This window comes from Macaca nemestrina, chromosome 6 (genome assembly GCF_043159975.1).
Source record: "Macaca nemestrina isolate mMacNem1 chromosome 6, mMacNem.hap1, whole genome shotgun sequence".
Taxonomy (NCBI): Eukaryota; Metazoa; Chordata; class Mammalia; order Primates; family Cercopithecidae; genus Macaca; species Macaca nemestrina.
In genome coordinates, this window is record NC_092130.1 from 155,779,692 (window position 1) to 155,805,297 (window position 25,606).

Below are 25,606 nucleotides of genomic sequence, written 5' to 3' on the forward strand. Positions count from 1 at the left end.
GTTGTATTTTTCTCTTCATTTCTCATGTAATTAAGGATTTTAAATGTCATTTTGGCACAGGATGTCAGAGCACAAGTGTGGTGAAGAGGAATCTGTGTCAGGAAGAAGGTGGAAGAGATATGACATTGGTTAAACAGAGAATTGATGAAATAAGAAAGTAAGTTGAAAAAATAAAACAAAACCAGGTGACAAATTTCTCAAAGCCAGAGAAAGGATTAAAAGTATGGAATGGAATTAAACAGGTATGAAGCCTGATGATTAAACTGGATGTATCAGTAATGAAATCATGGAATCTAAAAAAAAAATCAATATAAATGTGTATGTATACATATATGGAGAGAGGGACAGACAAACGGACAGACAGAGGAAGGGGCCAAGCAATTGGTACAAGTGATACCCTAATTGCAATGAGGACACTGAGTCCCCAGATCTTGGTTCTCAATAACATGCTCCATTGAAAAGAATGAGGGCTGATTCTGGGGCTGGCACAGAAAAATTACAAGATGATCCTGGAATATATATTGTTAAAAATTAAGACAATGTTAAAGGATAATATGGTCATCCTGAAAGATTAAATTGTTGTCAGTTTGAGAATTTAATTAATTAATGGGAAAACTGATTACTACTCATTGAATCAAAGAGAAAAGCATGAGCCCATATTGTTATAAATAAATAAATGTACATATTAAAAGATTAATTAGAAACATAGTTTCAAAATAGACTCCTCTAAAATACCTAAGAATGGTAAATTTATAGAGCGTTTCTTTCTTTACGGTAGAGAAGCCTAGCTAGCTATATCTTAATCAAGTGATCAATGTAAATATCATCAGGACAAATCAAAAACATGCATCACCTGAGAGCATGTAAAGAGAGCACAGCATCTCTTTGTGATATTTTCACTAAACATGCATAACGTGAGTCTAACCGTGAGAAAAGAGAAGACAAATACAAGGTGAGGGATATACTACAAAGTAACAGGCTTATAATCATCAAAGTGTGAAGGTCACGTATGTCAAAACAAAAGGTAGAAGATGTTCTATATTGAAAGAGTATAAACATGTCAATTGTATGGAATGTTTCACTGTAAAGTGGATCAGTTGCTAGGAAGGACATTATTGAGATAGTCACTGAAACTTAAATAGAGTCTAGGGAGTCAACGGTAGTAATGTATTAATGTTGATTTTCTTTTTTATTTATTTATTTTTTATTTTTTTGGAGTCAGAGTCTCACTGTATCCCAGGTTGGAGTGCAATGTCACCTAGGCTGGTGCGATCTCGGCTCACTGCAACCTCAGCCTTCCAGGTTCAAATGATTCTTCTGCCTCTGAGTAGCTGGGATTATATGTGTAAGTCATCACACCTGGGTAGCTTTTGTATTTTTAGTAGAGATGAGGTGCCACCATGTTAACCAGTCTGGTCTCAAACTCCGGACCTAACGTGATCCACCTGCCTCGGCTTCACAAAATGCTGCGATTACAGGCATGAACCACTATGCCTGGCCTTAAAGTTGGTTTTCTGATATTACTGGTTGTATTGTGGTCATTCAATATAGAAATTTTATTTGTGGAAAATACAAACTAAAGTTGGGTAATGGGTCTTTATGGTAGCAACCCACACTTAAATGGTTCCAGGGGAAAATATCTTTGTATTGTATTTACCTTTTCCCTAAATTAGTGGTTGATTCAATCTTTTTAAATCATTAAAGTATATAAAAGTCAAAAGATAATTAAAATTAATGAATTTGGCAGAAATTCTGTGGTATAAATTTCTTTACAGGGGTTTCATTCAAAAGTGATGCAGAGCAAAATAACTTGAATTTGTCTAAGGGGACAGGATGGTGGGCTGTTCTCATATTTTATGACACAGGAGAGTTTGTAGTGAGGATGGAGGAGCTTGTACTCATCTGTAATGTAGAACAAATTCCATGGTTTAGTTTTGACTTCAAACAACATAAAATGGATGTTTTAGTCCATTTTCATGCTGCTGATAAAGACATAACCAAGACTGGGAAGAAAAGGAGGTTTAATTGGACTTACAGTTCCACATGGCTGGGGAGGCCTCAGAATCATGGTGGGAGGCAAAACGCACTTCTTTCATGGTGGTAGCAAGAGAATAAAATGAAGAAGAAGCAAAAGTAGAAACCCATGATAAACCCATCAAATCTCATGAGACTTGTTCACTCTCAGGAGAATATCGTGGGAAAGACCGGTCCCATGATTCAATTACCTCACCCCTGCCCCGCCGGGTCCCTCCTACAACACGAGGGAATTCTGGGAGACACAAAATAATTTAAATTTGGGTGGGGACACAGTCAAACCATGTCAATGGATTTTATCACCTTACACTTTCTACTGCTTATAATTTCCAAATATTTCAATACTTTGCGTTTATTTAATACATATTTGAATTTAAAAAACAGGTATAATAAATTTATCCAATGTAATTTAAGAGATATGTGCTTTAAAAATCTCAAAAGTGACTATTTTTAAAAGGCAAGTGTGTATTGCTTCTAAAAGATGGTTCATATACTAAAATTATCATAATAAAGATTAATACATTCTATTTATATGTTCACATGTCAGTGTGACTAGTATTACTTAACATTTTGACATCTGATTATATTATTCTGTCATAGTTAAATCTGTAATAATTTCAATATATTTAGGGTCAATTTTATTATTTTTGAAGGAACCATTTTACTTGAAATATTAAAATGAAGAGAAAAACATGATCCAATATGAAGAAATTTGCTCAATATTTTGTGACTGAAGCAATAACTTTCCCAATATAATGTATATATTCTTATAATTCTGTCTTAAAATTATCTGATCACCTAAACAAAAAGCAAAATCAGTAATTTTAAGATTTTTATTAAACTTAAAATTTGATTAAAAAGAATTCCAGAAAATAATAAGGTGCATGAAAATGTAACAATATGAAATAACATATATGAGGCATATAAATGTAAATGAAGTACAAAGGAAGAATTGCTGTCGTTTTGTCTCTTTAAAAAGGCTTGGGTTTAGCCTCTTCTTTCTACTCCTATTATGTATGACAAGGCTTACCTGATCATGGATAGTCACATGTTTAGCTAAGTCTCTCAGCAGTCCACATTTGGGCATAAATTGTATAAATGGAAGCCAGTTGTGGTGGTTTATCTCTGTAATCCTAGTGCTTTGGGTGCCCATTGCAAGAGGATTGCTTGAGGCTAGGAGTTCTAAACCAGTCTGGGCAACATGGTGAGGCCCCATCTCTATAAAAATTTTAAAAAAATAGCTAGACTTGATGGCACACCTGTATTCCTAGCTCCTTGGGAGGCTTAAGTGGGGAAGATCTCCTGAGCCCAAGAGTCCAAGGCTGCAGGGAGCTTTGATTGTGCCACCACACTCTAGCCTGAGTAACAGAGCAAGACTCTGTGTCAAAGAAAATAATAATAATATAATTAGAGATATAATCTTTTCTATATATTCTTACATGTAAATTTGTCAATGTAATCATTACTTGAGTCATTTATGGAGGTGACATGGTTTGGCTCTGTGTCCCCACCAAAATCTCATTTCAAATTATAATCCCCATGTATTGAGAGAGGGACCTGGTGGGAGGTGATTGGATCATGGAGGCAGTTTCCCCTATTATATTCTCCTGATAGTGAGTGAGTTCCCATGAGATCTGATGGTTTAACAGTGGAACTCTCTTCTTTGCTCTCTCTCTCCTCCTGCCATATTAGATGTGCCTTGCTTCCGCTTTACCTTCTGCCATGATTGTAAGTTTTCTGAGGCCTCCCCAGTCATGCAGAACTGTGAGTTAATTAAACCTCTTTTCTTTTAAAATTACCCAATCTCAGGTAGTTCCTCATAGCAGTGTGAAAATGGACTAATATAAGGTATTGGTACTGAGGTAGTAGGGCATTGCAATAAAAATACCTGAGATTGTGAAAGTGACTTTGGAACTGGGTAACCAGCACAGGTTGGGACAGTTTAGAGGGCTCAGAAAAAGAAAGAAAGATGAAGGACAGTTTGCAACTTCCTAGAAACTTATTGAATGGCTTTGACCAAAATACTGGTAGTGATATGGACAATAAAATCCAGGCTGAGGTGGTCTCAGATGGAGATAAAGAACTTGTTAGGAACTAGAGTACAGGTGACTCTTGCCATGCCTTAGCAAAGAGACTAGCAGCATTTTTCCCCTTCCCTAGAGATCTGGGGAACTTTGAACTTAAGAGATATGATTCAGTCAGCATATCTCACATAAAAAAATTTCAAAGCAACAAAGCATTCAGAATGTGACCTGACTTTTTCTAAAAGCATACAGTCACATGTGTTCAAGAAGAGATTGCTTGAAATTGGAGCTTATGCTTAAAAGAGAATTAGAGGGTGAAGGTTTGGAAAATTTGCCACTTGACCATGTGGTAGGAAAGAAAAAAACATTTTCTGGGGAGGAAATCAAGGCTGCAGAAATTCCCATAAATAACAAGAAAAAAATGGTAATAGCCAAGACAATGGGGAAAATGTCTTCTGAGTTTTTCAGAGATCTTCCAGGAACCTTCTCCCATCATAGGCCCGGAGGTCTAGGAGGAAAAAAAATGGTTTCATGGGCCAGGCTCTGGTTGCTCTGTGTAATCTTGGGACAAGGCACCCTGCATCCCACTGCTCCAATTCTAGTAGTGGCCAAAAGGGGCCAAGGTACAGCTCAGGCTGTTGGTTCAGTGAATGCAAGTCTTGGTGGCTCCCATGTGCTGTTAGCCCTGTGGGTATCCAGAAGATTAGAGTTGATTTTTGGGAGAGTCTGCCTAGATTTCAGAGGATGTATGAAATGCCTGGGAGTCCAGGCAGAAGTCTCCTGCAAGGATGGTGCCCTCATGGAGAACCTCTCCAAGGGCAATGCAGAGCGGAAATGTGGGGTTGGAGCCCCCACTGAGGCACTGTCCAGTGAAGCTCTGAGAAGAAGGCCACCATCCTCTAGACCTCAGAATGGCAGATTCACTGACAGCTAGCACCATGTGTCTGGAAAAGCCATAGGCACTCAATGCCAGCCCAAGAAAGCAACTGTGGGGGTTGTACTCTGAAGAGTAAAAATAATCTTCTTTGATTTATTTCTCACAAGGACAGAGCTGTCCAAGATGTTGGGAGCCCACATCTCACATTAGTGTCCCCTGGATGTGAGACTTAGAGTCACAGAGAATTTTTTTTGGAACTTTAAGATTTAATGAATGCTCTATTGGTTTCAGACTTGCATGGGGCCTATGGCCTCTTTGTTTTGGCCAAGTTCTCACATTTGGAACAAGAGCATTTACTCAATGTTTGTACTCTCATTTTGTCTTGAGAGTAACTAACTTGTTTTTGATTTTACAGGCTCATAGGTGGAAGGGACGTGCCTTGTCTCAAATGAGACTTTGGATTTGGACTTTTGAATTAATCATGGAATGAGTTAAAACTTTGGGGAACTGTTGTGAAGGCACTAGAAGTTTTGAAATGTGAAAGGGACAGGAGATTTGGGAGGGGCTGGGGGCAGAATTATATGATTTGACTTTGTGTTTCCACCCAAATCTCATCTTGATTTGTAATCCTCACATGTTGAGAGTGAGACCTGGTGGGAGGTGATTGGATCATGGGGGCGGTTTCCCCCATGTCATTCTCTTGATAATGAGTGAGTTCTCATGAGATCTGATGGTTTAAAAGTGGCACTTCCTCTTTGCTCTGTCTCTGTCCTCTTGCCATGTAAGATGTACCTGGCTTCCCCTTCACCTTCTTCCGTGACTATAAGTTTCGTGAGGACTCCTCAGTCTAATTTTTATAAATTACCCAGTCTCAGGTAGTTCTTTACAGCAGTGTGAGAATGGACTTAAACAAGAGCTTAATAAAAAAGTCAGATTTCTAAAGGCATTAAAGAGTTAAAGCTACATGTATAATATTACATGTATATAATATACACCCAAATTAGAGGAGAAAGTATTTAAAGTAACAATATTTGGTGTCCATTTGCACATATTCAGTTTATGTACTCTGATGTAAGACCCAGGCATCAGTATTATTATTATCTTTTTTTTTTTTTTTTTTTACAAAGCTCCAGATAATGCTAAAGTTAGCAGGTTTGGGCAGCAATTACCTAGGAAATGCAACAATATTTCATCAGAAATCTTCAGGGAAAAGTGAGGGTCAGTGATTTTTAGAGTGTTTTGTGAAAATTTGATTTTAGCAGCAGCACCTGAAATGACATCAGATGGAAGACTAGGAAAGGGAGAAGCAAGTATACTCCACACCCAATTTAGCCTAAACATCAATAGCTTTGTGTGTGGGTATATTATTTTTTTTCCTTCAAAAGCATTCTCCTAGTAAATATCTTTAAAAAACACTAATGTAACTTTACCCAAGAGAGTCCTAGATATGCAAAAAATCTCGCCAAGATCACAGAGATAATTTAAAGTGCTCAGAATATGTTCTGTTGGGAATTCATCATATAGTTTTTTTATAATTCTTGTAGTTCAAATTTAGTAATTATAAGTATGTTAATTATTTCTGACTTTGGTTTTAAATTAAGTTCATATAAATCAAAAATGATCAAATATTTGAAGAATGGCTGTCTTGGGATTCTCTGAAAGTCAAAGCACTTGAAAATATTGGCCGCAAGTCAAACGTTATTTATTTAATATATACTCCACCTAGTGTCAATTAGATGAAACTGCAGTCACATGATAATGAGGCTCGAAAGCCTGTAATTTTATGAAGTTCAGTTTCAAAGTTATTATTAAGATTGTTTAGTGCAATCTATTCAAATTATGGATGAGGTTGTACAAGTTAATCCTGTTTTCTGCAAATGCTACACTGGTATGTATTATTAGTCACACGGAGAAATAGGTAAACACTAGAGCACAGTTATACTTTCTATTGGATAAGTAGTGTGGCACGTGTTATTAACTCCAGAACTTCCACGGACTAGCAATTTGCCAATAACTTTAGTGTAACTCACGCAGCAAGTGTATCTGTACATATCCTGCTCAATGAATTATTAGGAAAGAAAAATTCAACCAATTTTTAACAATATAATGAGCTGAATTCTAAAGGTAGTATTCTCAGGGACATATATTGATTTTTATTTATTTTTCAACTTTTGTCTTAGGTTTAGGGGTACATGTACAGGTTTTTTATATAGGTAAACTCATGTTATGAAGATTTGTTGTACATATTATTTCATTACCCAGTTACTAAGCCTAGTAGCCAATAGTAATTTTTACTGACTCCTCTCCCTCCTCCCACTCTCCACTCTCAAGTAAGTCCCAGTGTCTGTTAGCAACATGTGTTTACATGTGTTCTTATTATTTAGCACCCACTAATAAGCGAAAACATGTAGTATTTGGTTTTCTGTTCCTGTCTTAGTTTGTTTAAAATAATGGCCTTCAGCTCCATGCATGTTGCCACAAAAGACAAGATCTCATTCTTTTTTATGACTGCATAGTATTCCATGCTGTGTATGTACCACATTTTCTTTATCCAATTTGTCATTAATAGGCATTTAGGTTGACTTCATGATGATGTTATTGTGAATAGTACTGCAGTGAACATTAGTGTGCATGTGTTCTTATGGTAGAATGACTTATATTCCTCTGGGTATACACCAGTAATGGGATTGCTGGGTCAGATGATAGTTATGTTTTAGCTCTTTGAGTAATTGTCACGTGCCTTTCCACAATGGTTGAACTAATTCACACTACTACTAAGAGTGTATTAATGTTCCTTTTTGTCCACAATTTCACCAGCATACTAACTTTTGACTATTTTATAATAGGCATTCTAACTGATACAAGATAGTATCTCATTGTGGTTTTGATTTGCATTTATATAATGGGCAGTGATACTGAGCTATTTTTCATATGATGGTTGGCCATGTGTATATCTTCTTCTAAAAATGATCTGTCCAAGTCCTTTGCCCACTTTTTAACGAGGTTGTTTTTTCCTTGTAAATTTGTTTAAATTTCTTATAGATCCTGGATATTAGACCTCTGTCAGATGCATAGTTTGCAAATATTTTATCTCATTCTGTACATTGTATGTTTACTTTGTTGATAGTTCCTTTTGCTGTGCAGAAGCTTAGTTTTATTAGATCCTATTTATTTTAGCTTTTCATGAAATTGCTTTTGGTGTCTTTGTACAGAAAGCTTTGCCCATTCCTATGTTCAGAATAGTATTGTCTAGGTAGTCTTCCAGGGTTTGTATAGTTTTGAGTTTTACATTTAAGCTTTTTAAAAAATTTCTGTATATGGTGTAAGGGAAGGGTCCAGTTTCAATCTTCTGCATATGGCTAGACAGTTATTCCAGCACCACCTTTTGAATAAACAGTCCATTCTCCAATGCTTATTTTTGTCAGTTTTGTGGAAAATAAGATGATTGTAGGTGTGTATCCTTGTTTCTGAGCTCTTTATTCTGTTCCATTGGACTATGTGTCTGTTTTTGTACCAGTACTATGCTGTTTTGGTTACTGTAGCCCTGTAGTATAGTTTGAAGTTGGGTAGTGTGATGTCTCCAGCTTTGTTCTTTTTCCTTAGTATTGCCTTGGTTATTCAGGCTCTTTTTTTGGTTCCATATGAATTTTAAAATAGTTTTTTTTCTAGTACTGTGAAGGATATCATTGGTAGTTTAATATGGATAGCATTGAATCTATGAATGGCTTTGAGTAATATGGCCATTTTAATGGTAGTGATTCTTCCTATCCATGAGAATAAAATGTTTTTTTCATTTGTTTGTGTCATCTCTGATTTCTCTGAGTAGTGTTTTGTAGCTCCATTGTAGAGGTCTTTTACCTCTCTGGTTAGCTGTATTCCTATTTATCTTTGTGTGTGTGTGTGTGTGTGTGTGTGTGTGTGTCAATTGCGAATGGGATTGCAGTCCTGACTTGCCTTTCAGTTTGACTGTTGGTGTATAGGAATGCTAGCGATTTTTGTACCTTGATTTTGTGTTCTAAAATTTTGTTGGAGTTGTTTGTCAGCTTAAGCAGCTTTTGGAGTTGAGACTATGGATTTTCTAAATATAGAATAATCTTGTCTACAAACAGTGATAGCTTTACTTACCCTCTTTCTGTGTGGATGAACTTTATTTCTCTCTCTTGCCCGATTATTCTGGCCAGGACTTCAAATACTGTGTTGAATAGGACCAGCGAGAGAGGGCATCCTTGTCTTGTGCCAGTTTTCAAGAGGAATGGTTCCAGCTTTTGCCTATTCAGTGTGATGTTGGTTGTGGGTTTGTCATAGATGGCTCTTATTATTTTGAAGTATGTTCCTTCAATACCTAGTGTGTTGAAAATGTTTAACATGAAGCGATGCTGAATTTTATTGGAAGCCTTTTGTGCATCGATGGAGATAATCATGAGTTTTTTTTTTTCTTTAGTTCTATTTATGCAATGAATCACATTTATTGATTTGCATATATAGAACCAAACTTACAGCCTACTTGATCATGGTGGATTAGCTTTTGGATGTGCTGCTGAATTCAATTTCCCATATTTTGTTGAGGATTTTTGCATCGATGTTCATCAAGGATATTGACCTAAAAATTTATTTTATTGTTGTGTCTCTGCCAGATTTTGGTATCAGGATGATTCTGGCCTCATAGAATCAGTTGTGGAGGAGGAACTTCTCAGTTATTTGGAATAGGCTTCAGTAGAAATGGTACCAATGCTTTTTTATACATCTGGTAGAGTTCAGCTGTGAATCCATCTTGTCCTAAGGTTCTGAGGTGTTTTTTAATTTTATTTGTTTATTTATTTTATTTATTTTTAAAAATTTTTTGGTTGGTAGGCTATTTATTACTGACTCAATTTCAAAGCTCATAATTAGTCTTCTCAGGGAATTAATACCTTTCTGGTTCAGTCTTGGGAGTGTGTATGTGTCTAGGAATTTATTCATATCTTCTGGGTTTTCTAGATTGTGTGCATAGAGGTGATCGTAGTAGTCTCTTTCTTTCTTTCTTTCTTTCTTTCTTTCTTTCTTTCTTTCTTTCTTTCTTTCTTTTCTTTCTTTCTTTCTTTCTTTCTTTCTTTCTTTCTTTCTTTCTTTCTTTCTTTCTTTCTTTCTTTCTTTCTTTCTTTCTTTCTTTCTTTCTTTCTGATTTGTGACAGGGTCTCTCACTTTGTCACTCAGGCTGGAGTGCAGTGACATGATCGTCGTTCAGTACGTCCTCTATCTCATGGGCTCAAGTGATCGTCTACCTTGAGTCCCCAAGTAGCTGAGATTATAGGCACTCAGCTCCATGCCAGCTAATTTTTCACATTTTATTGTAGAGATGCGGTTTGGCCACGTTCGCCAAGCTGGTCTTGAACTCCTGAGGTCAAGTGATTCACCCGCCTTGACCTCCCAAAGTGGTCAGATTATAGGCGTGAGCCACCGCGCCAGGCCCATAATAGTTTCTGATGGTGATTTTTATTTCTGTGGAGTCAATGGTAACATTTCTTTTGTCATTTCTAATTGTATTTATTTGGATCTTCTCTCTCTTCTTCTTTATTAATCTATCTAGTAGCCTATCTATGTTATTGATTGTTTTTTAAAAGACCAGATTCCATAATCTTTTGAATGCTTTTCATGTCTCAATTTCCTTCAGTTCAGTTCTGATTTGGTTTATTTCTAGTCTTCTGCTATCCTTGGGGTTGCTTTGTCCTTGCTTTTCTAATTCTTTCAGTTGTGATTTTAGGTTGTTAATTTGAAATCTTACTAATTTTTTGATGTGGGCATTTAGAATTATTAATTTCCTACTTAACACTGCCTTAGCTGTGCCCCAGAGATTCTTCATTCTCATTACTTTCAAAGAAATTTTTGATTTCTGCCTGAATTTCATTATTTACCCCCAAAGTCATTCAGGAGCATGTTGTTTAATTTCTATGTAATTTTATGGCTTACAGCAAATTTTTATATTTGAATTTTATTTTTATTGCATTGTAGTCTAAGAGTACATTTCCTGAAGATTGCTTTGTGTCTGATTATGTGGTCAATATTAGAGTATGTATATGTTTCAGTGAGAAGAATGCATATTCTGTTGTTTTAGGGTGGAGAGTTCTGTATAGATGTCAATCAGATCCATTTGGTCCAGTGTTGAGTTCAAGTCCTGAATATCTTTGTTAATTTTCTGTCTCAACGATCTGTCTAAAACTGTCAATGGAGTGTTGACGTCTCCTACTAGTATTGTGTGGGAGTGTAAGTCTCTTTGCAAGTCTCTAAGAACTTGCTTTATGAATCAGGGTGCTCCTGTGTTGGGTACATATATATTTAGGATCTTTAGATTTCTTTTTGAATGAACTGTTTACCATTATGTGATGCCTTTCTTTGCCTTTTTTGATCTTTGTTGGTTTAAAGTCTGTTTTGGGCTGGGGGCGGTGGCTCATGCCTGTAATCCCAGAATTTTGGGAGGCCAAGGTGGGCAGATCACCTGAGGTCGGGAGTTTGAGACCAGCCTGACCAACATGGAGAAATCCCCTCTCTACTAAAAATACAAAATTAGCCAGGCATGGTGGTGCATGCCTGTAATCCCAGCTACTTCTACTTCGGGAGGCTGAGGCAGGAGAATTGCTTGAATTCGGGAGGCAGAGGTTGCAGTGAGCCGAGATCACACCATTGCACTCCAGCCTGGGCAACAAGAACGCAACTGTCTCAAAAAAATAATAAAAATAAAAATAAAATTCTATTTTGTAGAAACTAGGATTGCAAACCCTTTTCTCTGTTTTCCATTTGTTTGGTAGATAATTCCTCCATCCTTTTATTTTGAGCCTATAAGAGTCATTGATGTGATATCAGCCTCCTGAAGACAGCAGACATTTGGTCAACCTTTTTTTTTTTTGAGACAGAGTCTTGCTCTGTTGCCCAAGCTGGAGTGCAGTGGCGCAATCTCGGCTCACTGCAAGCTCCACCTCCTAGGTTCATGCTATTCTCCTGCCTCAGCCTCCCAAGTAGCTGGGACTACAGGCACCTGCCACCACGCCCGGTTAATTTTTTTTATTTTTTTTTAGTAGAGACGGGATTTCACTGTGTTAGCCAGGATAGTCTTGATCTCTTGACCTCATGATCCGCCCGCCTCAACTTTCCAAAGTGCTGGGATTACAGGCATAAACCACCACGGCCGGCCCCATTTGATCAGCTTTTTTATGAAGTTTGTCACTTGTCTTTTACTGGAACATTTAGCCATTTACATTCAAGGTTAGTATTAGATGTGTGGCTTTGATCCTGTCATTGTGTTGTTGGCTGCTTATTATGCTGGCTTGTTTGTGAGGTTGCTTTATAGTGTCACTGGTCTGTGTACTTAAGTGTGTTTTTGTATTAGTTGGTAACAATGTTTCTTTTCTATTTTTAGTACTCCTTTCAAGATCTTTTGTGGGTTGAGTCTGGAGGTGAAGAACTCTCTTAACATTTGCTTATCTGGAAAAGATCCTATTTCTCTTTCGCTTAACAAGCTTTGCTTGTCTCAATGTGAAATTCTTGGTTAACGATATTTTTTCATTAAGAACATTGAATATAGGTCCCAAATCTCTTCTGGCCTTAGGGTTTGTGCTGGTTGCTCTGCTGTTACCGTGATGGTGTTCCCTTTGTGGATGACCTGCTGTATCTCTGTTGTTGCCTTTTACATTCTTTTTTTTCTTTCTTTTTTTTTTTTTAATTTCAGCAGTGGAAAATCTGATGATTATGTGTCTTGGTGATTATCTTCTTGTGCAGAATCTTGTGGGAGCTCTCTGTGTTTCTTGAATTTGACTGTTGGCCTCCTTAGCAAGTTTGGGGAAGTTTTCATGGATGATTTCCTGAAATATGTTTTCCAAGTTGTTTGCTTTCTCCTGGGATACAAAAGTATTTTTGTTCAAGTATAAATATGGCCAATGATTTTATATAAAGCATTTAAACTTAAATATTACGAAAATTATATTTGAGATGCCATTATTAAAAAAAAAAAAAACTATAAGCATGTATAAACACAGAGTGTTGCAGATATGTGGGTGGTACAGAAAGGGAAAAGCATGACCTAAAACTTATCTCCTCCAATAAGCAAATTGAGACTTGGGAGACAAAGGAGATGGGACACAAGACTGGAAAGATTTTTATCAATGAAAACCTTTAATTTGAAATATAGTAAAATATTGTCGCTATCAGGACATATTTTGCAACTAAATGTCTAGATTTACTTTCTGGTTCAGCAACTTCCTTATTAAAATATTCTGTATCTTATTTTATACTCTTTAAAACAGGCATAATTACATCTACCTCATAGATCGGTGAGTGTTAAGTGAGTTACTATATGTAGAGGATCATAGAACAGGGGCTGGAAATAGTAGTTTTTGATATTTTACTAATTTATTTTTATTGAATTATAACATATAAAAAGTACAAAGTTCATTAGGAATAGTATCAATAAGTTATAACAGCCTGAGTGTTGACATTTATCCATCACCTAGGTCAGGTCAAAAAGTACATTCATGCCAATAATACTGAATTCTCCCTTTTCTTCTTCCCAGTATCTATCTGTTCTTTGCTTGCCCAAAGTAAATATTATCTGGACTTCTAATACAATAGACAAGTTTTTCCCGTTTTGAAAATACACTTTTGGAAATATTTAGCATGCATACCTTTGCATCTTTGCATCTGTTTTTCTAATCTTAATATATTTTTGAAATTTATGTGGTTGTGCGTAACTCATTTTCCCATTTTTACTTCCATAGTATTTTATGATATTAATGTAACGCATTTATTTGTCCATCTTTTTTTTTTTTTTTTTTTTTTTTTTTTTTTTGAGACAGACTCTCGCTCTGTCCCCCAGGCTGGAGTGCAGTGGCTGGATCTCGGCTCACTGCAAGCTCCGCCTCCCAGGTTCATGCCGTTCTCCTGCCTCAGTCTCCCCAGTAGCTGGGACTACAGGCGCCTGCCACCATGCAGGCTAACTTTTTTTTGTATTTTTAGTAGAGACAGGGTTTCACCGTGTTAGCCAGGATGGTCTCGATCTCCTGACCTCGTGATCTGCCCACCTCAGCCTCCCAAAGTGCTGGGATATTTGTCCATCTTTAATGGAACAGGAAAATGCCTGTTTTACTCTCTCATAGCCTTTATTCTTGAGTTAAAGTTATTTTATTTTGAAGAAGAGTCAACGTTCTTTAATATGGTGTAATTTGCAATTATGTTCTTTCTGTTTGATGTTGTGGGTTTTTTTTTGTCTCAAGTCATTTTTTGCCTCAGAATTGTGAAATCATTTAAATTATTTTCTTGAAGTTTTTGTTTACTTTTCACATTTAGATCTACAATTCACTTAAAATATTTAGTTTATTTGTGAGATAGGAGCTATTTTTTCTGTATTATTTTATAGATATATAATATCTAATTGATATAACATCATTTTTGAGAAGACGGTCCTTTCCAGGCTGCTCTTCTGTGCCTCCTATGATATAGGCTGTCTGTACATAAATGCATTGGTCTGTTTCCACACTTTCCCTTCTGTTCCACAGGACTATTTGTCGCTTCTTGCACCAAGACTCCTGATACTCATGAAATGATAGCAAATACTCAATATTTGCTGTGACATTATAGCATGTTGTAGTATTTGTAAGAGGAGGTAATCCTCTGATTTTGTTGTATTTTTTCAATATTGTCTTGAATAATCATATCCCTCTACATTGCCATGTAAATTGTAGAACTAGCCACTCTCTTTATGCAAAACACAGAAAAATAAACAACAATAAAAACTTCGGGAATTTAGGATTTTTTGAATTGCTAGAATAATTTGAGGAGCATTAAATTATCACAACACTGAGTTTTCATTCACACATATTGTAAATTCTTCAATTATTTTTCTTTTTAACTTTGTGATAATTCAAAACTTTCTCTGTAGATATCTTCCATATCTTTCATAATTTTTTTTTTTTTAGATGAATTCTTGCTCTGTCACCCAGGCTGGAGTGCAGTGGCGCGATCTCAGCTCACTGCCACCTCCACCTCCCAAGTTCAAGTGATTCTGCTGCCTCAGCCTCCCGAGTAGCTAGGATTACAGGCACGTGTCACCACGCCTGGCTATTTTTTTTGTATTTTAGTAGAGACATAAGATTTTTTACCAGTAGTTTAATAATGAAATGAGCAGTATTATTTTTGAAAATTTTATTTTCCAATGCTTTGTTTCCACCCTATGGGGAAAAAAAATCAGTCATATTGTTGAAGTCATTTATTAACTGAATTTTTATAATTAAATTGTAAATAATATTGCTACTGTAATCACAATTTTCTGAGAACAATGATAGTTATAGATAGTTACATTTCTTGGTCAATCTATCTAACTTTGATTTCTTGTTATTTTCTCATTACAAACACTGAGACCATATGTAAAATATTTAACACTGGTAAAATTCATAGATTGCTAACATTCTTAAAATTGCCTGATTTCAGAGAATAAATGAATTGCTGACAAAATTGTTTTCTATAGGTTATTAATAGATATCTAGTTTGTTTTCAATACAGAAAGATCCTTTTGTCTCTGAATGTTCTAATATTTTTTTAAAAACCATAAATAGATGTTAACTATCAACATTGTCTGCTTATATTGAGATGATGATAGATTTATTTTATAATATTAACTGGGTGAATACATTCAGTTCTTGTGGCAAGTCAAATGTGGACTTTTAAATTAAAATAAATTTGGGCAAGATTTTTTTCACAATTTTGTGTTTCACTGTATTAGATTTGCTAATGTTTTCTTTGGTATATTTCATCTATCTTTAATAATTAAAATGCCTTAGCTTGTTAAATCAAATTTATATTAGCCTCATAAAATAATATCAGTAGCATTCAGTTCAAATTATTTTGTTTATATATGGTGGCTAAATTTTTCATGTATAAGTTAGTCATCTGTTTTGCTTAATTTCCAAACACATGGGAATGTACATATGTATGTGTGTATGTATATATGTATGTATTTGAGACATAATCTTGCTCTGTTGCCCAGGCTGGAGTGCACAGGCATGATCTTGGCTCACGACAACCTCTGCCTTCCAGGTTCAAGAGATTCTCTGGCCTCAGTCTCCCAAGTAACTGGGATTACAGCCACCCACTATGCTGCCCAGCTAATTTGTGTTTTTTTTATAGAGGCGGGATTTCACCAAGTTGGTTATGCTGGTCTTGAACTCCTGACCTCAGGTGATCCACCAGCTTCAGTCTCCAAAATGCTGGGATTACAGGCGTGAACCACTACGCCCAGCTGGAGATTTATTTTTCAGTCAACTTTTTGTTACTTTTCTTGTATCTTAATTCCATATATAGAGAGATCATAGCACATATTTTAAAATATTTGTAATTAAATGAGGCTGACTCTGTGGCCAAGCAAATTACAGTTAAATATTCTGAATACATTGAAAAAACGTACTTTTCAGTTGTAGGATGCATTATTTCATATATGTCAATTTGTGTATTAGGCTGTAAAATTCTACGTCTTTTTAATATTGTAATATGCTTGCTGTAAAAATTTTTGAGAGAAGTATGTTAAAAACTAACTTTTATGTGTTTGAATATTTATTTTAGTTTTCAAATTTTTTTTTGTATATTAAATGCATGTACATGCCAAATTAAACCAGTTAGAATTAAGTTTTGATCATTAAGGTGTAACATTGCTTTTCCCTTGGTTAAATCTTTCTCCAAAGCCGCCTTCATCACACTTACAAGAGTTAAACTAGCTTTCATTAGTGCTCACATGCTATATATGTTCAAGCCTATTTGTTTTCCATTTTTCTTATCTTGTAGTAGTTGGTTTCTTATAAATTATGAAGAGTTAGTTATTTCTTTATATTCCCTCTGGAAAATGTTTTTGATTTAATTATAAAATTTAGTTAATTGAATGGATTATAATTATGGATATATTTTTTTAACATTTACTTTTTATTTGCCACATCTTTACCATATGCCTTTATTTCCTTACTCTAATTTGGATTGTTAAATTGCTTTTTACCTTGATATGGTTTTGTAGTTATACATTATTTTAAGCTTCTTAATGAGGTTAATTGTAGTTTTTAATTTGCCTCTATAGTTTTTTCAACTTACTGGGTAATTAAATAACATCACAAAATTTCGATTGGAATTTCCATTCTCCCATTGCATATGGTACTATTGTTTTCTATTATACCTGTCTATCTTTGTATTTATATCCATCTAGTGTGCACCTATGTGTATGTGTGTCATGTTATGTGAGCGTGCATTAAACTCCACAAATCTGTTTTGACAGTAGTATACATTCAGAAATAGCACATTTTATACTTTCTGCTGCCCTTTATTTTATGTTGCATCTCAAAACTTCCATATTAATTCATTTAAAGATAGTAATATGAGGTTTAAAGATAATAATATGAGGTTAAAAATAAAAAGTTAATCTGGTTTTGTTTGTTAATATTTTCTTGTTTCTTTTGTTTTTGAAGGATATTGTCAATAGGTATAGAATTTTAGGTTGATAGTTCATTTTAGTACTTTAAATATTTTATATTACTATTGTCTGTGATCGAATTTTTAATGTCAATTAATAAGCTGACAAACTCATTTTTTTAATAATTTGTTGGAAATCTGTCCTGTTGTTCTATATGATTTTATGAGTTTGTCTTTGGTTTTTTGAAGTTTTAATGGGGTCAAGATGAGGGTAAGGCAAGCGAGGCATGGAACCTGAAGTTATAAGCCGGGACTCATTCTTAAGGCCATGCAAGTAGACACACCTGTTTCTGTATGTGAGTACATATGTGTTGCATATACACACATATATAGTCTAGCTTTACTAGTTTTCAGCAGGAGGATGATTCTGAACCACCTACCCTATTGTTGTCAAATTAGATACTGTATAATACTCAAGATTTTTATATCATGATTTACAGTCTTAAGTGTGCTGTTGTAGTTACTTTTATTATCATTACATTTATTTTGATAACACTCAAAGCGACATTGTCAAAAGTTTGATTCCACAAAGTGTTATATTTTGGATGAATGGACCCTTTGAGAAGACATATTATTCATAGGAAACTAGTTGGTGCTAAGACAGTCTGAAACAATTTTAATTTTAGGTGCATAGACAAAGGTCCAACATACAGAAATAGGATTTGTCTGGTTCATGCAAAGAGATAAAGAAAATGAAGGAGGAAATTGAAAAAATGAATTGAATGTTAATTATCATGGGGGTGTTTTGGGGTCCTTGTCAGTTGTTTAAGAAAAAAACAAAGACGACGACATTAAATTCCCTTAAAATCTTATTTCACACTGTGGGGGCTAGGAAGTATGGCTCTCATCTGACCTTGTAAACATAGACAAGAATTTTGGAACATCACTTGTATTATTGCTAATGTGCTTTATTTTTATATTTTTGTTTGCTTAACATGCCAAGTTAATCAACTGTTGATCACTGCTTTCCCATTTCCATCACTTATCCCATCATCGCTCTCATAATTGACTTGTCCTAGGTGCGATTTCATGTTGATCTGGACACTCCCATTCTGCTAACATTAAGAAGCTTCTGCAATAATTGATTTTACTCTTTGGCCCTAAGTTCCCAAATTGGACCATTGAGTTGTTACAAATGTCCATTGCACTATTGGCAGGTTCCCCCAGATTCAATTATTTGATTCTACTATAAATTCATGTTTTCCTATTCCCTTAAACCATCTCTATTCAAGGTAGTTCTGATACTGTGATCATATTTTAATGAAATCCACATGCTGAAGACATTACAAATAGAGTTGAGTATATCTTCAAAATAAATGGATATAGATATATCTTCAAAACAAAGATAAAAAGGATGGAACACCAGAAAACAAAAAAAGAGAATAAACTGTATCCTGGTATCCCTTAAAAAAATATATCTTGAATCCTATTGCATGCCTAGTTCCTAACACGGAAAAATTTCAGAGGAAATTTGTACATCATTGGTCACTCTTTCTTTTCGTCCAGATTCTCTTTCTAGGCTGAACATTTGCTTTTTCTGTCTTTTGGCATTATTCGACTCATGCTCTTTTTAGCCATTTCTTTCCCCTGGAAATGTTCTTTTGGTTGGCATTTCAGGATTTCAAAACTGTTAAGTGATCTTAAGTTTACTCTAAGGACACATTTATTTCTCCAGACTCTTTTGTGAAATGAGATCACCACAGCTGTATAACTGGATTTGCTTTATCACTCAATCAATACTCCTTTCACAGAGAGGTGACCGGAGAAATCTCAGGGAAAGCAGTGACTGAAAGGGAAAATGAGTTTGAATAGAAATGGAGACACAAGGGCATAGAGAATTCTTTGTATAGTAATCTTGAGAAATAAAGAAATTTAGGATGAGAATCATTGCACCTATAAAAATTATCTGTTCTTTATTTTTTAACATTTTTATTCTTTAACTCTGTGTATATTTATTTATGATTCTTACATCTATTCAGTGCTGTCCCACTTATTTCTTTTTCAACTTTATTTTGCTGTTGTCCTGAAGAGATCATCGACTCTAATTTGTCTCTCTGCCTTAGTTACACTTTTCTTTCTAGGTAAACTCTTAAAAGTTAAAAGAAGCTAGAAATTAAATTTAAAATGTTTAATATAAATATATTTACATGAGACTTCCAAATACATGCATTTTTTGGTATAATTTTACAACTCTGATTGCTGTGAAAGCATTATTAATTGTATTAATAATTCTATATTATAAGAAAACATAGATGTTGAGAAAATTACTTATTCAAAAAACTTTAATAAAAAGAGATAAGTTATAGATTAAAACCCCTTAGTATAGTTTAGGGATTTTGATTAATTTCTCCAAAATTTATGGTATTCTTGTGTTTTCTTCTAAAGCACAAGCAAATAAAAAATAAAGCTAATTACTAATCTTATGGCAAACAAAAAGTCTTAGTTTCTCACTAGATCTATTTCAATATCTTCCAAACAATTTAAAACATCAAAAACTATAGGAGCATTTTCTTCAAAAGCAGGTAGCCATACTCTCATCATTTTATTTTATTTTATTTTCACAATGTTGACAGTAGCCTTCTACACTGAACTTTGAATCATACACATGTATAGATGTACAATTTTAGGTGAATTATTTGAAAATAAAATGATGTAAACAAGAACCACGACAAAAGTTTAAAAAGTAACAAAATAAAAGAGCCATTTTCTCAGTACTTTGAGTGAGTTTGGAATTTTGACTACTTTGTGTTTGAATATTTGTTATTTGCTTTGAAATGTAAAATTTTCTGGTTATACTCACTTTAAAATTCAGCCAATGCATGTATAGTTTTAATTAAGATTTTTGTTATAGCAAAAGGAAATTTGATTTATTATGATTTCATTGCTTTTTTTATTCCATATTTTAAGGTTAGCCAATCATGCCTTCTGCTATAAACTGATTATGCTACCTGTAATGGAAGTCAGAATGAGCATCCATTTGAAACAAAGACTATTGTGATGGTTAGCTTTATGTGTCAACTTGACTGGGATGCCTAAGTAGCTTAAGGGATGCCTAAGTAGCTGATAAAACATTATTTGTATGTCTGTGAAGGTGTTTTGTGGGGAAAAAATGACAATTGAATCAGTAGATTGAGTAAATAAGTTCTGCCCTCACCAATGTAGGTATTATCCATACACGTGCATTATGTATGTGTGTGCATATTCTATGTTTAGTTTTCACTCTTCCCAGAGAGAACAAAATCAAGTCCTGAATAGAATTCTAAAAGATATGCATCTACAGATATTCCTGAATATGCCATTTAATCATAAAATATATGTAATGGCCCAAGAAAGTCTAGGTATATATTTTTTCCTACTTTTATTTTAGGTTCAGAGAGTACATGTTCAAGTTTGTTACATAGTTAAGTTGCATGTTGCTGAGGCTTGGTGTACAAGTGACCCTGTCACCAAGGAAGTGAGTATAGTACCGGATAAGTAGCCTTGCAACCCACACCCCACTTCCCTCTCTCCTCCCTCAAGTAGTTTCCACTACCTGTTGTTCCTATCTTTGTTCCCATGTTTATTCAATATTTAGCTTCCATGTACAAGTGAGAATATGCAGTATTTGGATTTCCGTTTCTTCATTAATTCACTAAAATACGGGCCTCCAGCTCCACCCATATTGCTTCAAAGGACATCATTTCATTTCTTTAATGCTTGCATAGTATTCCACGGTGTATATGTACCATATTTTCTTTATCCAGTCCACCATTAATGGGCATCTTGGTTGATTCTGTGTCTTTGCTACTGAGAGGTGACAATGTGCTAGCAGCCCTCACTCTCAGCACCTCCTCGGCCTTGGTGTCCACTCTGGTGGCGCTTGAGCAGCCCTTCAGCCCGCCACGGCACCGTGGAAGCCGCTCTCTGGGCTGGCTGAGGCGCGAGCCGCCGCCCTCTGCTTGCCGGGAAGTTTGGAGGGAGAGGCGCAGGCAGGAACCCGGGCTGTGCTCGCGGGCCATTGTGAGTTCCTATGGGCGCAGGCGCAGGCGCAGGCTCGGGGCGCCTGCACATGGAGCGGCCTGCTGGCACCGCAGGCCCAGGGCAGTGAGGGGCTTAGCACCCGGGCTAGCAACTGCTGAGGTTGTGCCGGGTCCCCCAGCAGTGCCGGCCAGCCGGCCGTGGCTGCTCTCAAATTCTTCCGGGGTTTAGCCCCCTCCCCGCAGGGCAGGGCTCAGGACCTGCAGCCCGCCATGTCTGAGCTCCCGCCCTGCGGTGGGCTCCCACTCCGCCTAGGCCTCCTCTACAGGCACCACCCCCTGCTCCAGGGCAACTGGTCCCATCCACAGCCCAAGGGCTGAAGAGTGCAGGCCTGGGACTGGCGGGCAGCTCTGCCTGCACCCCCCTTGCAGTATCCACTGGGTGAAGCCAGCTGATGGGGACTTGGAGAAATTTTACATCTAGCTCAAGGATTGTAAATGCACCAATCAGCACTCTGTGTCTAGCTCAAGGATTGTAAATGCACCAATCAGCACTCTGTGTCTAGCTCAGGGTTTGTAAATACACCAATCAGCACTCTGTGTCTAGCTCAGGGTTTGTAAATACACCAATTGGTACTCTGTATCTAGCTAACTAGCACTCTGTGACTCTGTGTCTAGCTCAAGGATTGTAAACACACCAATCAGCACTCTGTCAAAACGGACCAATCAGCTCTCTGTAAAACAGACCAGTCAGCTCTCTGTAAAATGGACCAATCAGCAGGATGTTGAGGGGGGGGGGCAGATAAGGGAATAAAAGCAGGCTGTCCCAGCCAGCCAAGGGCAACCCCCTGGGGTCGCCTTCTGTACTGTGGAAGCTTTGTTCTTTCACTCTTTACAATGAATTTTGCTGCTGCTCACTTTTTGGGTCCACACTGCCTTTATGAGCTGTAACACTCACTGTGAAGGTCTGCAGCTTCACTCCTGACAGCAAGACCAGGAAACCACCAGAAGGAAGAAGCTCCAGACATATCTGAACGTCTGAAGGAACAAACTCCGGACCCCCAGGGTCCACGGCTTGGTTCTTGAAGTCAGTGAGACCAAGAACCCACCAATTCCAGACACACTATGAGACTAGAACTGCTATGAACATTTGAGTGGGTGCATCTTTTTGATATAGTAGTTTTTCCTCTGGGTGTAAACTCAATAGTGGGATTTGTGGGTCGAATCATAGATCATAGTCCTATTTTAATTTTTTTGAGAAATTTCTAAACTCCTTTCTACAGGGACTGAACTAATTTACACTCCCACTAACAACCTTTAAACATTTTCTTTTCTCCACAGCCTCACCGTCAACAGCATTTTTTTTAAAAATTTTTTAACATTAGCCATTCTGACTGGTACTAGATGGTATCCTGTTGCGCTTTTGATTTACATTTCTGTAGTGAGTAGTAATGTTGAGCGTTTTTTCATTTGTTGGCCTCATGAATGTCGTCTTTGAGAATTGTCTGGTCATGTCCTTTGCTTATTTTTTTAATGGGATTATTTGCTTTTTGCTTGCTCATTTGTTTAAATTCCTTATATATTGTGGAATTAGACCATTGTCAGATGTATATTTGCAAATCTTTTCTCCCATTCTGGAGGTTATCTCTTTACTCTGTTAATAGTTTCTTTTCTGTACTGAAGCTCTTTAGTTTAATTAGATCCCGCTTGTCAATTTTTGTTTTCGTTGCATTTGCTTTTGGAGACTTTGTCATGAAATTTTTGCCAGAGCCTGCGCCCAGAATGGTATTTCCTAGTTTGTCTTCAGAGTTTTTATTGTTTTAGGTTTTATATGAAAACAATAACCATCTTGAGTTGTTTTTTAGTATGGTGTAAGAAAGGAGTCAGTGTCAGTCTTCTGCATATGGCTAGTGTAGGCATATTTTAACTAAGTACATAGTGGATATTATTAGTAGTATAAGTAGGTATTACTGGTAGTAATATTTGATATTTACTACTCAAATTTTGCTCAAATTTTCAATGTGAGAAAAATATTTTCAAATATTACCAGGCACAGTGGTGATTTATCTGTACAGTTTTCCCCTTAATGTAATGTATCTCTTTCCATCTGTTTCTAATATTTATTAATATTTTTATTTAGCATTATTTTAGAAAATAAATTTAGTTGTAGGCTTGGTGGATGTTTTCATGGTATGTTTATTTTTGTTTTCTTTCTTTTTTTTTCCCGACTCTCTGTGTTTATCCTGATGAATGTTGATCATATGTACTTGTTAGGAAGCACTTTATTATTATTCACATCTTGTGACAAATGGTACATTATGTGAATGAGTGATTGTTTCTACACTTAAATAGTTCCATTAGAAGTAATAACATATGTAATACAATGTCATACAATATTGAACTAATTTCAAATGATTGTTTTAAGCTGCCTATAAAAAGAACAATTATTACTTTTTTTGTTCTTTTTTTTTTTTTTTTTTTTTTGAGATGGAGCCTTACTCTGTTGCCCAGGCTGGAGTGAAGTGGCATAATCTTAGCTCACTGCAACCTTCTCCTCCTGAGTTCAAGCGATTCTTCTGCCTAAGCCTCTCTAGTAGCTGGGTACAGACACACACCACCACACCCAGCTAATTTTTGTATTTTTAGTAGAGGCTGGTCTCGAACTCCTGACCTCATGATCCTCCCGCCTCGGCCTCACAAAGTGCTGGGATTACAGGCATGAGCCACCGCGCCTGGCCTACTTTTAAAAGTTATATTTGCCAAAGCAAATTGTGACTCTTTTTTCTTGAACCATTCTGATAGATGTTATCAATTTTATTAGGTTCATTTCAATGAAAAAGGAAGCTGGCAATACTATATAAAGTGTTTCTGTGTGGTCCCATGAAGAAAGAAGAGGTCAGGAAGAAAATAACCTGTATTTGAAACCATTGTGCTTAAAAATAGTTCATTACAATTTTAATTATTCATTTATCAGAGTAAAATTCTAGTATTATGGCATTCTGTCAAGTTCTATAATGTTAATTAAAAAACTATTTTAGAAATGTCTACTGCGTGTAACTTCTCTTGGTATGGAATCTGGATGACACAGGATTCATAAGCCTTGGCCCATGGAGAGATTGCAATTTCATGAAACCATGTATAAAGATATTCAAAGGATATTTTAAGGATATAATTTAAGTTCTAAATGTATAACAAGGTACGTGTAACCGTAATTAAAAGGAAGAACAAATCGATCTCTGATCCATTGAGATGAGAGGATTTCAAGAGATTAGAGCAAGAGCACAGATAAAGCATAAGCTAAAGGAAAATACAGAGCATAGAAGAAAATAGTGTCAGCATCTCAGTAACCAAGGTAAGGAGCTCGAATTTAACCTAATAGGACAATCATTTACAGAGTAGGATCAATCATAAAAGAAAGAATTATATATTCAAATCTGTTAGGTAAAAGTGGTTGCCAGGATTATGTAGCAACTTGGCTAGAATATAGTCCCCAGTTTTTCACATACAAGCATCCTTTTATTTATTGCCCTTCACTTTATTGTGCTTCACATATACTGTATTTTTTTCATATTAATGGTTTGTAATAATGCTGCATCAAGAAAGTTTATTGGTATTTTACCAATAGCATGTGTTCATTGTGCAGCTTGGTGTCACATTTTGGTAATTTCCTGCAAAATTTCAACATTTTTAATGATTATTGTATTTGTTATGGTGATCTGCAATCAGTCATCTTCCGTGTTTCTATTGTAATTGCTTTGGTTCCACAGACGAAACCCATATACAATGGTAATCTAATGAATAAATGTTCTGTGTGTTCTGACTTCTTTACTGACGGGTTATTCCACCATCTCTTTTCCTCTCCTTAGGCTTTCCTATTTCCTGAGACACAGCCATATTAAAATTATGCCATTTAATAATATAAAAATAGTCTCTAAATGTTCCAGGGAAAGAATGAGTTGCAAGTCTCTTGCTTTCAACCAAAACTCAGAAATGATTAAGCTTAGTGAGGAAAGCATGCCAAAACTCAAGACAGGCCAAAAACTAGATCTCTTGCATCAGTTAACTACGTTGTAAATGCAAAGGAAAAAATTTGGAAGGAAGTTAAAATGCTGCTCCGGTGAACTTTATGAATGATGATAAAACCAAAGAGACGTATGGGTGATACGGAGAAAATTCGAATGATCTGGATAGAAGATGAAGCCAGCCATAACATTCTTCTAAGCCAAAGCCTAACCTACAACAAG

At 35.9% G+C, this 25,606-nt stretch overlaps 1 long non-coding RNA gene across 1 annotated transcript in view; it reads left to right on the forward strand.

The window, feature by feature from the left end:
- LOC105472985 (uncharacterized) overlaps positions 1 to 25,606 on the forward strand; it is a 148,413-nt gene that overhangs the window by 92,886 nt on the left and 29,921 nt on the right. Inside the window, exons 3-4 of the long non-coding RNA XR_011624326.1 lie at positions 61 to 242; positions 1,223 to 1,345. This is a non-coding gene — a long non-coding RNA (uncharacterized lncRNA). The remainder of the gene's footprint in view (positions 1 to 60; positions 243 to 1,222; positions 1,346 to 25,606) is intronic.